The following is a 19,264-nucleotide window of genomic DNA, read 5'->3' on the forward strand; positions in this document are numbered from 1 at the left end:
GGGTACTGATTGTTTCAGGAGTTGCTTGAGCCTTCCAGTCAGGCTCTCGCAGCTAAGTTTGCCAGGATTGCCAGGGTGTTATGCAGATTTTGCGGACGTGTTCTCCAAAAAAGTTGCAGAGGTACTACCTCCCCATCGCCCCTATGACTGTGCCATTGATTTGTTGCCAAATGCTAAGCTTCCCAAGAGCAGGTTGTACTCCCTGTCACGTCCTGAGACTCAGGCTATGGCAGAGTACATTCAGGAGAACTTGGCTAAGGGATTTATCAGACCTTCACAGTCTCCAGTTGGGTCGGGGTTCTTCTTCATGGGTAAAAAGGACGGTTCGTTGCGACCCTGCATCGACTTCAGGGAATTGAACCGTATCACGATTAAAAACTCATACCCACTGCCTCTCATTTCGGTCTTGTTTGACCAGCTTCGTACTGCCACCATTTTTTCTAAGATTGACCTACGCGGTGCGTACAATCTAATCCGAATAAGAGAGGGGGATGAATGGAAGACTGCCTTTAATACCCACTCAGGGCATTATGAATATTTGGTGATGCTTTTTGGGCTCTGTAATGCCCCGGCAGTCTTCCAGGATTTCATGAATGATGTGCTCAGGGAATATTTGGATAGATTCTTAGTTGTATACTTAGATGACATCCTAATCTTCTCCCATTCCCTGGAGGAACATCGGAAGCATGTACGCTTAGTCCTCCAGAAACTCAGAGACCACCGGCTTGGGGCGAAGCTGGAGAAGTGCGAATTTGAAGTTCAGCAAATCGCATTTCTAGGATATATTATCTCCCCAGAAGGTTTCCAAATGGAGGGTTCCAAGGTACAGGCAGTCCTGGATTGGGTGCAACCCACTAGTTTGAAGGCGCTTCAGCGTTTCCTGGGCTTTGCGAATTTTTATAGACGATTTATCGCTGGATTTTCGTCTATAGTGGCGCCCTTGGTGGCACTCACTAAGAAAGGGGCGGATGTTGCTCACTGGTCTTGTGAGGCTAAAGCGGCTTTTGCCCGTCTCAAAAGGGCATTTGTTTCGGCCAAGGTGCTGCGACACCCAGATCCAGAGCGTCCTTTTGTGGTGGAGGTGGATGCCTCTGAGATGGGTATTGGGGCAGTGCTTTCTCAGATGGGAGTGTCTGATAATCGCCTTCATCCCTGTGCTTACTTTTCCCGTAAATTTTCGCCTGCTGAGATGAATTATGACGTGGGTAACCGGGAATTGTTAGCTATTAAGGATGCACTCGAGGAGTGGAGACACGGGCTTGAGGGGGCTAAGTTTGTGGTCTCAATTCTCACTGACCATAAGAATCTGGCATATTTAGAGTCAGCGAAGCGTCTCAATGCCAGGCAGGCACGATGGGCTTTGTTTTTTGCTCGCTTTAATTTTTTGATAACATATCGCCCTGGGTCAAAAAACATCAAGGCTGATGCGCTCTCGCGGAGTTTTGCTCCAATCCAGGAGACCACCGAGGAGCCATTGCCCATTGTTTCCCCATCATGTATTAAAGTGGGCATTACCCAGGACCTCTTATCATTAGTCCTTAGAGCACAGGAGCAGGCTCCTCCAGACCTTCCGGTAGGTCTTTTGTTTGTGCCTCCTAGGTTAAGACAGTGAGTGTTCCTGGAATTCCATGCCAAGAAGTCGGCAGGTCACCCGGGTATTGCCAGAACTCGGGAGTTGCTATCTAGGGCGGTGTGGTGGCCCTCGGTGGCTAAGGATGTGGATCAGTGGGTTCGGGCATGTGACATCTGTGCCCGAAATAAGACTCCTAGAGGGGTTCCTGTTGGCCCATTACATCCACTCTCTATCCCATCTAAGCCATGGACCCACATTTCAATGGATTTTGTGGTGGACTTGCCCAAATCCTCGCGGATGACAGCCATCTGGGTTGTCGTTGACAGGTTTTCGAAGATGGCGCACTTCGTTCCACTGGTTGGGCTGCCATCGGCCAGACGCCTGTCTGAATTATTTATGCTGCATGTTGTGCGTCTCCACGGGTTGCCACTTGATGTGGTCTCTGACCGCGGATCCCAGTTTGTGGCCAAATTCTGGAGGGCATTTTGTTCCGATCTCCAGATTTCTGTCAGCTTGTCGTCAGGCTACCATCCGCAGTCTAATGGGCAGACTGAAAGGGTGAACCAGTCCTTGGAGCAGTTCCTCAGGTGTTATGTCTCCAAGTGTCAGACTGACTGGGTTGCTCATCTGTCCATGGCGGAGTTTGCCTATAACAACGCGGCTCACTCTGCTACAGGGATCTCTCCCTTCCTTTGTGTGTATGGGCATCATCCTAAGGCCAATTCTTTTGACCCCCTGGACTCCACGCCTGGTGGTTCCTCTGTGGTTTCGGTCCTTAGAGGTATTTGGCGGAAAGTGAAGAAAGCCCTTGTGTCTGTGTCATTAGTGACCAAAAGGGTTTTTGATAAGCGGAAAAGACCCTGCAGCTTCAAATTAGGAGACTTCGTCTGGTTGTCTACCAAGAATTTGAAGTTGAGACAGCCATCTCATAAGTTAGGCCCCCGGTTCATCGGCCCTTATAAGATCACCAGGGTTATCAATCCGGTGGCATTTCAGTTAGATCTGCCCTGTTCTTTGGGTATCAATAAAACATTTCATTGTTCCCTTTTAAAACGGGCGATTAGGAATCCTTCTTCCAGTGGAAGACCTTCCCCTCTTCTGATACGTGGCCAGAGGGAGTTTGTTGTTGAAAGGATTCTTGACTCCAAGGTGGTTCGGGGTCGGCTGTCATTTTTGGTGCACTGGAAGGGGTATGGCCCGGAGGAGCGGTCGTGGGTGCGCAGTTGTGATCTTCATGCCCCCAGACTGATACGCTCTTTCTTCTCGCAGTTCCCCGATAAACCCGGTGGTAGGGGTTCTTTGACCCCTCGTCAGAGGGGGGGTACTGTTAGGGTCTCCTGCCCTGTGCTGCCACGTCGTCATGGCAACCGGGAGACAAGTACTAGCGGAGTAACCTGAGCGCAGCTGATACTCCGGTTCGGGTCTTTTGTTGTGCAGTGGTTATAGGCTCTGTGCACGGCAGGGGATCCGGTGCTGGTTTTTGTGCTCACAGTCTGTGAGGTCTGAGTGGGGCGTGGACAGCACCTGCTTTATAAGGCCTCTTTCCAGGTTAAGCAGATGCTGCTGAATCCTTGTTGGTTAGTCAGTTCCTGAAAGTTAGCCAGTACTGTGTAGCTTTGTATTTGTTTGTTGCTTACTGCAAATAGGCCTGGGGATTTGGTATTACACTCTGCCAATCCAGACCTAGCAGTAAGACTGGAGTCAGTCGTTTAGCTTGCTGGGGTTCTGTTACTACTCTGTGAACTTAGCAAGTTTGCGGCTGTATTCTAAGACTTGCCTGTCTAATCCTGTCTCACTGTGCTAGGTGTCAGGGGTCAGTTTAGTGGCAGTAAACTGAACCTGTGCACTGCAAGTGAGAATTAGGATTGTGGAGACTCTCCTTGTGTCTATCATTCCATCTCTGACCAAGGAGTTTACTGCCACACCCGTTGGTAACCCTTTAGGGTTTTGCTGTTGCCCTTAGCAACAGCATTTCGGGTTCTCTATGTATTAAAACACAACATCTTGCTTTTCCCATCTGAGCATTTCTAATACAAGGGAGATACCCAGTTCCTTAGCCTCTGGGCTTCTCTGTTCACTTTGTGTGTATTTTGTTACCCTATCACCTTCTGTGTACGTTATGTCATATTCCCCAGTCTGTCTGTGAGTCCATTTGTTGTGCATAACAGTTCTGACACCAGTACTTTCCTGCAGGCACTGGTGTACATAACAAAGGGAAATCGCAAAGTCAAAATCGGCACTTAGTCAATATCTCACTATGTATATGCACCTTAACAGTAGCAGCATGATTTCTTCTCTGATCTGGATAGACAGGAGGACACACATAAAGTTAGATATACTTACCAGATCTAAGACACCTGGAGGACTGGCTCTACCTCATTTTGAGTTCTTACTATGTGGCTCAATTGACACATCTACGATTATTTACAAGACAGTTTTATGGACTCCTTCCCAAGCATCTTGGTATTTCAAGCGACCCCTGGTCCCTGCTAGGTGACACTTTTACCCATAGGAATTTCCCTCTTTTCATACAGGCCATTAAAATATGGTAGGAGGTTCATATATTATTAAACTTCCAAGACATTGACCCATATAGTGTACTTCACTATGGGGCTCTCACCAGTTATCTGAACTTTCCTCCCTCCACATGAGAAAGGTGTGGGGAATTAAAGAGGTTATTTCAATAAGTCACTTGTACCAAAATGGAGTTTTAATTATTTTTTTTCAGCTTGTTAACAAACTTAATCTCTCCACTATGTATTTTTTTAGATTCCTACAGATCGGTCATGCCTTAAATATTCATTTATCCCAAGACCCCATATTATAATGCACTCTCTAATTCAAACTTTTCATTTACAGTTAAGCGTGCGCTCTCCTTCTATTCCTTCCTGATTTAATTTCATTATGACTCTGACTTACAACAGGTATGGGAACTAGAGATAGATAAAATGACTAAGGATGAATGGAGTAAGGCTCTTGCGTGTCCTAAATGGTCTACTGCTTCACTTGGGTTTAAGGAAATTCAATTATATTTTTTACAAAGAACTTACCTGACTCCAACTAGGCTGGTGACTTTCGTTGGGAGAGTTTCTGATACATGACCTAAATGTTAAAACACTTCAGGTACATATTGGCATTTATTATGGGAATGTTCAGAGGTGCACTCCTTTTGGGTTCAGGTGATACAAGCAATATCTGTCACAGGTATTCCCCCTTCCATTCTTCCACATCTGTGTGTTACGTTCTTGGTGCTCTGAACAACGAGGTGTAGTGTAGCAACTCCAAAGCACCAGAACGTGACGCTGAAATAATAGCCAGGTGTGATGGTAACCCCTAGCAACCTACCTCCGTTGTTTCACCCGCGTGGTCCGTTTACGCCTGCGAGACTGGTTTCTTGGGCCTAAGGCAGCCGCGTTTGAAGGGTGGATTAGGTCTGCCCAACTCCGATGCCCCCAGGTCTTAATGTAAGACAAGGCGTAAACCGAGACGGGATGATAACAAGGGGCCCTCTAACTAAACCAAACTGAGAGCTAGGGGCTACAAAGAGACCTAAAACTAAACGTATATGCGGCACAGCTGCCAGGATAAACAACAAAGGAAATGCTGTCCACACGCCGACACAATACTGTTGTGTACCGGCGGTGACAGCATATGCAGAACCTTTTGCAAAACACCAGTAACTAGAAACTAAAGAATACAGCAGCCTTGGTCGCTACTCACGGAACCGGTACAAATACTGGCAAACGGACAGGAACCCCCAATATAGCTGACACAGGCTCTCAGGACCGGAGGACAGGCAGAGTTCCAACGACTGAGCAGTGGACACCAAGGAACAGGATATGGAATCAGGATCAGGAGCAGACACCGGATCAGACACTGGACTCCTGGACAGGAATGCTTCAAGGCTAGACAGAAGCTAGACAGAAACTGCTAGAAAGAAGCTATCACCGGCGTCTGTGTAATGCACTGAGACAGAATATAACAGGCAGCCCTCCAATAGCTGCAGAGAACCTAATTAATTATGTTGTGCAGCTGCCCTGCTGCACAACTGACAGGTACAATTAACAGACAGGTAAGGCTAAACACATGGAAACAGGCTGCAATTACACAGACTCACCACTGGCAGCAAACAAGAGTCTTCTATACCAGAGCAAAGGGAAATCCTGGCCTGCAAGAGAACTATAACATAAAATACATGAACAGGAATGAACCACTGCTTGTGGTTCATAACAGTACCCTCTCCTTAAGGGTAGACACCGGACACCCCATGACACCCACGGGGAACAGAAACAGAAGTAAAACATAAAATACATAACCAAAATGCAAAACAGGAATGAGCCACTACCGTGGCTCATAACAGTACCCCTTTCCTTGAGGAGGGGTCAACGGACCCCAAAATTCAGACTTTCCAAAACAAAGGATACACTAAAAAACCTGACACAGGAACAAACAGACAATGACAAGAAACAGAAACAAGCTGTGGCAACAGCTTGTAACAGTGCCCCCCCCCCCCTTTGACGGTGGCCACTGGACACAAGACAGGAAAAATATATTTTTTTTTATAACAAGGCAAGAGTCAGTAATAATTTCTTTTTCTTCTTTTTTTTACAGGTTCTTGAGGTCTGACCAAGGTAATTCCCCAAACATTGTCTGAACTGATGGCACCTTCCAGCAATGCTGGGTTCAATCCAGAGATTGGTTTCTTAACCTTGGGAGCTGAACTTTCAGGCAAAGTACTACTGCTAGAAGACAGAAAAGCACATCCTGCAGTCAAAACAATGGGCTGAGACTTTTGTGCCGAGTCTACAGTATACGGTGGACTCTCAGCAGATAAGACGGGTGACCTAGAGGAACCTGAACCAATTTCTTTGGAACCATATCTCTTAATAACTGCATCACTGAATTCCGGGGGATCCTGAAGAATGGGATCTTCAGTTTTCATTAAGTTGGACGCCCACTCAAAAGGCTCCCCTCTAAAGGAATATATCAGATAGAGCACAAGGTTCTCTGAAGTGATGCCCAGAAATGGTCTAGACAACATAATGATGTAATAGTGTTTGTAAAGCGCCAGAAATTGGACTAAGTCCCCATCAAAGACTATAGATGTTGAGATATCAACAGTCAGGATCTGACTTACTAGAGTGCTTTGCTAGGACCAGGTCACTACTGACCTTACTCGAGGCTGTGACCTTCGGGACCCCCTCTGGGGCAGTGGCCCTCGGAACCCCCTCTGGGGCAGTGGCCCTCGGAACCCCCTCTGGGGCAGTGGCCTTCGGGAACCCCTCTGGGGTCAGCACCTTGGATTCTTTTACTGGGACCGGGCCGTCAGCCTCCCTCTCTGGGACCGGGCCGTCAGCCTCCCTCTCTGGGACCGGGCCGTCAGCCTCCTTCTCCCAGGATTATGACCTCCGGGACTTTTAGTGAAGCTATAACCTTCAGAACCTCCACTAAAGCTATGCCTCTTGAGTCCTTTCCTGGGGAAGCGACCTCTAGACCTTTCTCTGGGGCTGTGTCTCTTGAGACCCCACTTGGGGATATTACTTCAAAAATCCCTTCTGGGGTTTTGCTTCTCGAGTTCCCATCTAGAACTATGGTTTTAGACACCTTTTCTAGGGTTGCGCTTTTCAAGTCCCTACCTGGGGTAACAGCTTCGGAGACCCCTTCTGGTATTGACACCTGACCTATTATATCCAATGTCCCTCTATGACCCAGAGCATCGGGTACCGCTCCAGGACTCTGGGCATCGGGTACCGCTCCAGGACCCCAGGCATCGGGCACCATTTCGGGACCCCGGGCATCGGGCACCGCTTCAGGACTCTGGGCTTCCACTACCGGGGTTTGCAACTCTGATTCAACAGGAAAGTCAAGAGAGGAGAGAAATATTCTCCTTTGGTTCCTGAATCTATAATGGGGCTCCCTAGCCCAAGGACCCCAATTATAGGACAGAGTGCTTTTTAGTGTGGGTTTTGTGACAAGTACCTCTGCCGCAGTGGAGACAGGAGTAGGTCTTAAATCCTGACTCAACTTGGCCAGAGGGTAGGACTTGTCGCCACACTTTGGCTTGCGCAACTTACAGGTCTGCAGATAATGGCCTAAACCCCCACAATATAGGCATAAATTTAAGTTTCTGCGACACAGACGCTCCTCTTCTGAGAGCCTGGGCCGCAGAAAACTTTTAAACTATTTCTCTCCAACCGAACCTGAAATTCTCTTGTCACCATATTGTGAGCAAGAGTCTCTTTATAGATAGATGTACTCTCAACAACTTCTGGCAAGATAAGCAAAATTTTGGTCAGAAGGTTTTGCAGTTGCTTTAAGGATTGCTGCAAAACTTCCAGACGCTCAGGTTTCAAAGCACTGAAAGCAGAGTTCAGGGCTGAGGGAGACGCCTGCAGGGCTTGCATTGTTGACATGGGAGGATTTCAAACTAGACAAGACAAGACTGGACTGGATTTTTAAACTAAAAAAGACAAGACTGGACTGGATTTTTAAACTAGACAAGACAAGACTGGATTTTTTTTAACACTGGACTGGGTTTTGCACACTGGACTGGGTTCTAGACAGGACTGGGCCAAAAAAGAAAAAACTACTATTTAGCTTTGTTTCTTTTTTGTTGTATGGCCGGTGATAATGTTACGTTCTTGGTGCTCTGAACAACGAGGTGTAGTGTAGCAACTCCAAAGCACCAGAACGTGACGCTGAAATAATGGCCAGGTGTGATGGTAACCCCTAGCAACCTACCTCCGTTGTTTCACCCGCGTGGTCAGTTTACGCCTGCGAGACTGTGGTTTCTTGGGCCTACGGCAGCCGCGTTTGAAGGGCGGATTAGGTCTGCCCAACTCCGATGCCCCCAGGTCTTAATGTGAGACAAGGCGTAAACCGAGATGGGATGATAACAAGGGGACCTCTAACTAAACCAAACTGAGAGCTAGGGGCTACAAAGAGACCTAAAACTAAACGTATATGCGGTACAGCTGCCAGGATAAACAACAAAGGAAATGCTGTCCACACGCCGACACAATACTGTTGTGTACCGGCGGTGACAGCATATGCAGAACCCTCTGCAAAACACCAGTAACTAGAAACTAAAGAATACAGCGGCCTTGGCCGACGGACGCTGCAAAGCCGCTACTCACGGAACCGGTACAAATACTGGCAAACGGACAGGAACCCCCAATATAGCTGACACAGGCTCTCAGGACCGGAGGACAGGCAGAGTTCCAACGACTGAGCAGTGGACACCAAGGAACAGGATACGGAATCAGGCTCATAACACTGTGTACGTTGGCTAAGTACTGCTGTAAGATATGACAAGTCTAGGTCTACTGCCATTTGATAAAAGCAGACTTCATCCTTTTTGTCTTAAGGGCATGTATTTGTAAGCCAAGAGCAGACAGTTTGGTCTTGATGTTTTGTATGATACCTTGAAGCTCAGCATGGGAAGCTTTTTTCACCTCCTTCCAACTCTGAATTTTGGAGGTCTGGCAGTGCTAGATTTAATATCAGGGTCTGACTTTTTCTTTCTGCTAAATATTAGTGCTATTTCTGCAGTATGTTTACATCCTTGTCTTAGAATAACTACTTTCCTTATTGACTAACATTGGGGAAACTGAGGTGTGCTTTATTTATTTTGAATCATTTGAGCATGCACTGCGTGTTTTGTAATTTGGTATGTGCTGGTGGCAGCTGCTCCTCTGTATCAGCATAGGCTGAACATGTGACACAGTGCTGTGATGTCACAGTGCAGTGCCACACTCCCAGCCTCCCTCTGCAATGAGGAGCAACAGCCAACAGGACCACAGACAGCTCTGAGACAAACGTCCCATATTTTCCTTCCTGTCTCCTCCTTGCTCATATAAGGTAAGATGTAGTTGGGGAAATGTGTATATAGGGCTCTAACTACTACTGTAGAACACAATCACTACACCTTGAGAACCATATGCAGCCCCACCCTGGGGATTATCGTAGGCGTGCTAGTTCCTACCCTCCAACATGATCCATTCCTCTAGGTACAAAATGCTCTGTTCCTGGTTTTTCTTGCCAGTGGCAGTTACAGAGGTGGGGATGCAGCACAGTCCAAAATTCAAACGGGAGCCACACCAACTGTCAGTGAGTCCTGGCCGGTGATGTTTGGCAGTGTTTGGGGCAGCAGTTGGTGTGGCTCCCCTGTTTGAATTTTGGACTGTGCTGCAGCCTCATCTCTGGAGCCACCATTGGAAGAAAGTCCAGGAACAGAGCATTTTGTACCTAATAGAATGAGTCATGTTGGAGGGTATGCTAGTAGTAATATAATTTGGATATCTGTATGCAGCTTTGTGTGGCAGTCATAAGTCCCAACTAATTGATAAATATGCCCCTTGATGTGTCTGATACAGTACAGTATGTATCCCCATATGGGATTATCCACCTTTAAGAGCCGCATACACTAGGACGATTTTAAACGATTTCATACAATTCCGATATATGCGTCTGATATATTGTATGAAATTGTGTACAATCGTATGTGTTTTAGATCGTATCCAATCTGATGCGCGTCCCAGTGGCTGTCGGATAGGATCCCCTAGGTCGTTGGTGCTGCACTAATGATATATCGGAATTGGATGGAATCAGCTGAAAAAAGTGTGTTATATCGCATGCGATGTATCACAGGGAAGTTTGACTGGTATTCTCAGGACACTCCCAGCCCCTGTAGCCCTCTATCCAGCCCATCAGATATATCTCAATTGAAAAGATAGAGTACAGTGGGGCAGCTATATTAAGCCCAGAGAAGTGACAAAGCAGTAATAAGTGGAAGGTGATAATTCACCAGCCAATCATTACGGGTTTGAAAAATGACTGTTAGGAGCTGATTGGCTGGTGCGTTATCACCTTCCACTTATCACTGCTTTGTCACTTCTCCGGGCTTAATACAGTTGCCCCAGTGTGATTAAACATTTGTGACCATATGCCCGTAAAGGGACAGCATTAAGTCATGGGACATGTTAATTTTGACCCTAAAGCACATTTACTTTAAATTTGTATATATTATATTTTAAATTTTCATATATCTTCATGTGTGATTTGTATTGCTTCTCCAACATCAAGAGCAAATTGAGTTTTGCTACTCAAAGAAAAAAGGGGAGAGCTTCCACACTGAAACTCAAACAATCGCTGTAAATGAATAATAAAAACCAACATATTTATTTATTTTATTTATTAACAGTTTCTTATATAGCGCAGCATATTCCGTTGCGCTTTACAATTAGCCCAACAGTAACAGAACAAAACTGGGTAAAAACAGACAGACATAGAGGTAGGAAGGCCCTGCTCGCAAGCTTACAATCTATAGGGAAATAGGCTTTGATACACAAGGATAGATGCTACCTTTTGCATAATGGTCCACCAGATTGCTAGGTTCTTAATGGGTTGTATGATATGATCAGCCAGCAATTTTTTCAAAAGGTCAGGAGGGTGTAAGAGTAAAGAAAGACAAAATATGTGAGGTTATGTGTACTGTACATAGAGGATGTAATTAGATAGGGAAGCATTGAAGGTTTATGCAGGTGGGTCTGGAATTTAATAGGCTTGTTTGAAGAGGTGAGTTTTCAGGGAACGTTTAAAGGTTTGAAGGCTAGAGGTGAGTCTCATTGTGCGTGGGAGGGCATTCCACAGAGTGGGTGAAACCCAGATAAAGTCCTGTAATTTTGAGTGAGAACAAGTAATACGTGTGGATGAGAGAGACAGATCTTGTGCAGAGCGAAGAGGTCGGTTAGGAAGATATCTTGAGATAAGTGAAGAGATGTATGTTGGTGCAGTTTGGTTAATAGCCTTGTATGTAAGTAAAAGTACTTAATATTTAATACGGTAGAATACAATGGAGGGACTGACAGAGCGGATCTGCAGATGATGAACGTCTAGCGAGGAAGATTAGCCTCACAATTGCATTCAAAATGGATTGTACTGGTGAGAGCCTATGTTTGGGAATACCAGTCAGGAAACTATTACAATAATCAATGCGGGAGATAATGAGAGCATGGATCAGAGTTTTTGCTGTGTCTTGTGTAAGATATAGTCGAATTTTGGATATGTTTCTTAGATGTATGTAACATGATTTTGATACAGATTGAATGTGGGGAACAAAGGTTAGTTCAGAGTCAAGAATGACACATAGGCAGCGAGCTTATTGGGTAGGGATGATTGCTGAGTTATCAACATTGATAGAGATATCAGGTTGAGAACTACTATTGGCCGGGGGAAATATAATTAATGCTGTTTTGGAAAGATTACGTTTGAGGTGGCGAGATGTCATCCAAGATGAAATGGCAGAAAGGCATTCAGTGACACGGCCCAATACAGATGGTGACAAATCTAGAGAGGATAGGTAGATTTGAGTATTATCTGCATACAGATTATACTGAAATCCGAAAGAGCTGATTAGTTTGCCAGAGATGTAGTATAGATAGAGAAAAGTAGAGGACCTTAGACTGAGCCTTGCGGTACTCCAACTGAGAGAGATAGCAAAAAGGAGGTGGAATCAGAGAAACGAACACTGAAGGAGCGATTAGATAAGTAGGATGAGAACCAAGAAAGGGCTGTGTCCTGAAGACATAAGGATTGTAGTGTATGTATGAGGAAAGAGTGGTCAACAGTGTCAAATGCAGCAGAGAGATCAAGGAGAATAAGTAGTGAGTAATGGCCTTTAGATTTAGCAGTCACCAGTTCATTCAATACCTTAGTCAGTGCTGTTTCTGTGGAGTGTTGGGCACTAAATCCTGACTGAAGTGGGTCCAGTAAGCTGTGTGAGTTAAGAAAGTGTGTGAAGCGATTGTAGGCAAGCCTCTCAAGTAGCTTGGAGGGGCATGGGAGCTGAGAGATGGGACGGTAGTTTGAGAGAGTGTTTAGGTCAGAATTTAGTTTTTTTCAGAATGGAAGTAATCACTGCATACTTGTACAGAGAAGGAAAGATACCAGTAGACAGAGAGAGAGATTACAGATTTTTTTTAAGGTTGGGATGAGCACAGGAGAGATATTTACTAATTTGTGAGGGTATAGAATCAAGAGGAGAGGTAGTAAATTGGCAGATGAGAAGAGTGCAGATACTTCATCTTCATTTGTGGGATCAAATGAAGAGAAGGTGTTAGAGGGCTCAGGAAGATAATTGAGCAGGTCACTGGCTGTGGAAGAGCAGACCATTTAATTTAGGATTTTATCAATCTTGTCCTTGAAATAGGACACAAGATCTTGCGCACTAATAGTGGCTGGTGGGTTGGGTGAGGGAGGGACAAGAAGTGTATTAAAAAGTCACTTGGGGTTAGAGGCTTGAGCAGAGATGAGAGATTGGAAATATATTTGTATGGCAGTGTCCAGAGCACTACGATCGGAGTGGTACACGGTCTTACTGTATATGTGAGAAAGTCACTTGAACTACGAGATTTATGCCACTGGCATTCTATTGTACGTGAGAGTTTTTGTAGGTGTCTTGTGTATTTAAAGTGCCACAATTCACATCTAATTCTACGTGGAGTATAATGGGTAGCCGGAGCCACTACCAGAAACTTTGTGGGTTGCCCAGGTGGGCAATAGATAGATGCAACACGCAGAGAGAAAGGAGTGAAAATCCTAATAGAATGTACTTCAAATGATGGGAATCTGGGTGATATTGTAAAGTTGGTGGTGCTCCCAAGTGTTTTGAGGTACTACAGTATATTTTAAGTTGAAAGAGCTAAAAGACTCTTTTTGGGCACTTTTCCTATAAATAATATGTATGTTAAAATAATACATAAAATAACTTTTATTTAAGGTCATTTTAAACAAAATACAAAAAATCCTGGGAACCAATACAAGATAACACAAAGATCAACAGAAATGAGTAAAAATCAATTAAACAAGTGACCAGGCTACAGATCAATAAGTGTCACATTGGATTATATATTATGGATAGGGAACTATCCTATGAGCCACTGTGACAGATGGTCAGATTGTATCAGTGGATGAAGGAGAATCCCTTCATCTAAGTATAAAAGGGCATCACTTATAGTGTTCACTCTAGGAGTGAAAAGGGGCAGGGCGCCGGACTCCGGGTGCACATGTGCGCGCGCGCTGCGAAGCCGAGTGCGCACCCGAAATGGGGGCGCGGGCACGCAAATTAGGGGGCGTGGCCACGCCTACGTCATTTTAGGGGGCGGTGCGGCCCACAGACGCTACTATAGAGAGCGTCTGTGGCCGGCGACGTCACTGTTGGGGGCGTGTCCAGCTCCTCCGTCGGTGCTGGGCTTCCCCCAGCCCTCTCCCAATGCGTGAATGGATGCCGCGCGCATGCGCACGGCATCTATACACGCCGGGAGGGCAGGAAGCGGGCGGCTGTTCTAGCAGGGCGCCGCAAAAGGGGCAGGGCGGGTTTTGCCTGCTAAAAAACGGGCAGGGCGCGGCGCCCTGCTAAAACAGCCTAGAGTGAACACTAACTTAGATGCAAAGTAATTGGTGAAAAAGTGGTCTTAACAGAAGGTTCACAAAGCTATACATTTAATCAGATCGCTATAGAATATCTGATGAGTTTGGGGAATCTTGTGTTTTATTCTTTGCTGGGTATTTTATTTATACACTGGCGTATTTGGGATGGAAAATATATAATATGGATACAACAGAAATAAAATTTCCTGTCCAATGCCAGTTTAGAGGTTTAGAGATATTTTACTATAATTGCATTAGATGGGGGATGCGTTTACTGATGTTTCCACATTATGACTGTCCAGACTCGGGTATGGCCAGCCAGCAGATGGGGCCCTACAGCAAATCTGTCACCAGGTATCAGCTTTTTTTATTATTATTATTATTGTCAGTTTCAGCAATAAAACAATATAAGAAAATTGTGTCAGTCAGAATTTGCACTTAAATAAAAGACAGGTCGCTCAATCACCTCCACATACTACCAAGAGAGATACAATAATACATGGATAATAGATTAATAATAAAACAAGCCTTTAATTGCCTGCCCACACCCATGAAGTGGTGCACAAATTTTATGGGTAGAACGCACAACATGAGTACAATGCACAGAAAACAGAATTTCTAGCTTTGAAGGCAAAAAGGTAACCCCTGTAAGCTGTCCTACCAGTAAATATAAACTCATATTTAATAATAAAAAAAAAATAATCATACTTTGGTTATTTCAATTATCATACAGGTTGAGTATCCCTTATCCAAAATGCTTGGGAGCAGAGGTATTTTGGAAATCAGATTTTTCCGTATTTTGGAATACTTGCATACCATAATGAGATATCATGGTGATGGGACCTAAATCTAAGCACAGAATGAATTTATGTTTCATATACATACATACATACATATACACACAGCCTGAAGGTCATTTTAGCCAATATTTTTTATAACTTTGTACATTAAACAAAGTGTGTCTACATTCACACAATTCATTTATGTTTCTTATACACCTTATACACACAGCCTGAAGGTCATTTAATACAATATTTTTACTAACTTTGTGTATTAAACAAAGTTTGTGTACATTGAGTCATCAAAAAACAAAGGTTTTACTATCTCATTCTCACTCAAAAAAGTCCGTATTTTGGAATATTCCGTATTTCGGAATATTTGGATATGGGATACTCAACCTGTATTATATTATAGTTGTAATTGGCAAATTTGGATTTAAAAATCTGATAATGAAAATAATAAAACTGGGATAGGAAGTAACCATTAATGTTGTTTTTAGGGGTGGCCTGACCTAAACTATTGGCCATCTAGAAAAGCTCTTTCTGAGACCATTGCAGATTTTCTTTTACTGTGACAACTGAGCGGCTTAGACACTCCACCTTGGATAGGACGCATGGTGCTTCTTAGTTGCAACATTTGTGGAATGTCAAAGGGGCTGTTTGGCAGACAGGTGTACTATTTAAGTCTGGGGCAGATGGAGTCAATCCCCCAAGAACATTTAGGCGACTGTTATAACCTGCTGCCAAACAACTGGATTTAAAGGCAATCCCACCAAATGTGCCAAGGGGACCCAGTTGTTTAACTACAGAATAGCATCAACAGACATCCGGCAGGCCTGGAAACCTCTTAGATAATAGGATTTTAGTACCTACCGGTAAATCCTTTTCTCCTAGTCCGTAGAGGATGCTGGGGACTCCAAAAGGACCATGGGGTATAGACGGGATACGCAGGAGCTTGGGCACACTGAAAAGACTTTGACTGGGTGTGAACTGGCTCCTCCCTCTATGCCCCTCCTCCAGACCTCAGTTATAGGAACTGTGCCCAGGAAAGACGGACATTTCGAGGAAAAGATTTTTGTTCAAACTAAGGGCTAGAACATACCAGCCCACACCACAACATACCGTACAACCGGAGTAACAGTAAACCAGATAACAGTATGAATTTAACTACAGCAACAAGCTGAAACAACAAATACACAACCTGTGTGTAAACCAATGCAACTAATAAGAATATACTGCAAGTAACCGTCCGCTCTGGGATGGGCACCCAGCATCCTCTACGGACTAGGAGAAAAGGATTTACCGGTAGGTACTAAAATCCTATTTTCTCTTACGTCCTAGAGAATGCTGGGGACTCCAAAAGGACCATGGGGTCTATACCAAAACTCCAACACGGGCGGGAGAGTGCGGACGACTCTGCAGCACCGATTGAGCAAACATGAGGTCCTCCTCAGCCAGGGTATCAAACTTGTAAAACTTAGCAAAGGTGTTTGAACCAGACCACGTAGCTGCTCGGCAAAGCTGAAGTGCTGAGACCCCTCGGGCAGCCGCCCAAGATGAGCCCACCTTCCTGGTAGAATGGGCCTTCACGGATTTCGGCACTGGTAGTCCAGCCGAAGAATGAGCTTGCTGAATCGTACTACAAATCCAGCGTGCAATAGTCTGCTTCGAAGCAGGATGACCAATCTTGTTGGAAGCATACAGGACAAACAGCGCCTCTGTTTTCCTAGCCACCGCCGTTCTGGCGACGTAGATCTTCAAAGCTCTCACACATCAAGAGACTTTGGAACTGCCACAGCATCTGTAGCCACAGGTACCACAATAGGTTGGTTTAAGTGAAACGAAGAAACCACATTCGGCAGTAATTGTTGACGAGTCCTCAATTCCGCTCTATCCGAATGGAAGATCAAGTACGGACTCTTGTGAGATAAGGCCGCCAACTCAGACACCCGCCTGGCAGATGCCAGAGCCAACAGCATGACCACCTTCCAAGTGAGAAACTTTAACTCAACCTTACGCAAAGGTTCAAACCAGGAAGACATAAGAAACTGTAAGACCACGTCAAGATCCCATGGTGCCACCGGGGGCACAAAAGTCTGAACCTCAGTGAGAACAGCCAATTCCTTCTGAAAGAAGATAGATAAAGCCGAAATCTGCACCTTGATGGAACCAAATTTCAGGCCGGCATCGACGCCTGCCTGCAAAAAATGGAGAAACCGACCCAAGTGAAATTCTTCCGCAGGAGCAGCTTTAGTCTCACACCACGAAACATACTTTTTCCAAATACGGTGATAATGTTTCGCCGTAACTTCCTTCCTCCCCTTAAGGAGAGTGGGAATGACCTCCCCGGGAATACCTTTTGGAGCTAAGATTTGGCGCTCAACTTCCATGCCGTCAAACGCAGCCGCGGTAAGTCTGAAAACACGCATGGTCCCTGCAACAACAGGTCCTCTCTTAGAGGGAGTGGCCAAGGATCTTCCACAAGTAATTCCTGAAGATCTGGATACCAGGCCCTTCTTGGCCAATCTGGAACGACAAGAATCGCTTGCACTCTTGCTCGTCGAATGATTCCCAGTACCTTTGGATGGAGAGGAAGCGGAGGGATCACATACACCGACTGAAACACCCACGGAGTTACCAGGGCGTCCACTGCACTGGCTTGGGGGTCCCTTGACCTGGAACAATACCTCGGAAGCTTCTTGTTGAGGCGAGACGCCATCATGTCGATCAGCGGAGTTCCCCAATGCTTCGTCACTTCTGCAAATACCTCTTGGTGAAAAGCCCACTCTCCCGGATGGAGATCGTGTCTGCTGAGGAAGTCTGCTTCCCAGTTGTCCACTCCCGGAAGGAAGACTGTTGACAGGGCGCTCACGTGCTGTTCCGCCCAGCGAAGGATTCTTGTGGCCTCCGCCATAGCTGCCCTGCTCCTTGTTCCGCCTTGACGGTTTATATGCACCACCGCTGTTATGTTGTCCGGCTGTATCAGGACAGGCCAACCCTGAAGAAGGCTTCTTGCTTGTAGCAGGCCGTTGTAAATGGCTCTTAACTCGAGAACATTTATGTGGAGACAAGATTCCTGGAGCGACCATTTTCCCTGGAAATTTCTTCCCTGGGCGACTGCGCCCCAGCCTCGGAGACTTGCATCTGTTGTCAACAGGACCCAATCCAGGATACCGAATCGGCGCCCTCCTAGGAGGTGAGAACTTTGTAGCCAGCACAGGAGAGAAATCCTGACCCTGGGAGATAGACTTATCTTCCGGTGCATGTGCAGGTGAGACCCGGACCACTTGCTCAGCAAATCCCACTGAAACACCCGGGCATGAAACCTGCCAAACAGAATGGCTTCGTACGCCACAACCATTTTCCCCAGAACCCGAGTACATTGATGAACCGACACACTTTTCGGCCTCAGAAGCTCCCTGACCATCGTCTGCAGTTCCAGAGCTTTGTCTTCCGGAAGAAACACCTTCCGTAAGCCCGTGTCCAGAATCATGCCCAGAAAGGGCAACCGAGTGGTCGGAATCAACTGAGACTTTGGGAAATTTAGCAGCCAACCGTGTTGTTGCAGAACAGACAGAGACAAATTCACATTTCTCAGCAACCGTTCCCTGGACCTCGCCTTTATCAGGAGATCGTCCAAGTACAGGATAATGGTAACCCCTTGCTTGCGAAGGAGAACCATCATTTCTGCCATGACTTTGGTGAAAATCCTCAGGGCCGTGGAAAGCCCAAACGGCAACGTCTGAAATTGGTAATGAGAATCCTGTACCGCAAACCTGAGGAAAGCTTGTTGCGAAGGATATATCGGGACATGTAAGTAGGCATCCTTTATGTCGACTGACGCCATAAAGTCCCCCCCCTTCTAGGCTGGAAATCACAGCTCGAAGAGATTCCATCTTGAACTTGAAAACCTTCAAGTATGGATTGAGGGACTTTAGGTTCAGAATCGGTCTGACCGAACCGTCCGGTTTCGGTACCACAAAGAGGCTCGAGTAGAACCCCTCCCCCCCCCCCCCCCCCCGTTGGGACGGGGGAATGGGAACAATGACCCTCTGTTGACACAACTTTTGTATTGCTGCCTTCACCACCTCCCTGTCCGGAAGAGACACTGGTAAGGCCGAAATGAAAAACCCGTGAGGGGGCACCTCCTGAAACTCCAGCTTGTATCCCTGAGATACTATATCTAATACCCAAGGATCCAGGCCTGATTGAACCCAGACCTGACTGAAGATCCGCAGACGGCCCCCCACCGGTCCGGACTGCCCCAGGGAAGCCCCAGCGTCATGCGGTGGACTTGGTAGAGGCAGGGGAGGACTTTTGGTCCTGGGCGCCTGATACTGCAGGCGACTTTCTTCCCCTTCCTCTACCCTTTGAAGTGAGGAAGGACGAGCCTTTTCCACGCTTGTATTTATTGGGACGAAAGGACTGCTTCTGCTGATGTGGTGTCTTTTTCTGTTGTGTGGGAACATAAGGAAGAAAAGAT

At 46.0% G+C, this 19,264-nt stretch overlaps 1 protein-coding gene across 2 annotated transcripts in view; it reads left to right on the top strand.

Annotated features, from left to right (window-relative positions):
* MYRIP (myosin VIIA and Rab interacting protein) overlaps positions 1–19,264 on the top strand; it is an 835,957-nt gene that overhangs the window by 516,584 nt on the left and 300,109 nt on the right. The gene's annotated exons all lie outside the window — the stretch shown is intronic.

This window comes from Pseudophryne corroboree, chromosome 5 (assembly GCF_028390025.1).
Source record: "Pseudophryne corroboree isolate aPseCor3 chromosome 5, aPseCor3.hap2, whole genome shotgun sequence".
Lineage (NCBI taxonomy): Eukaryota > Metazoa > Chordata > Amphibia > Anura > Myobatrachidae > Pseudophryne > Pseudophryne corroboree.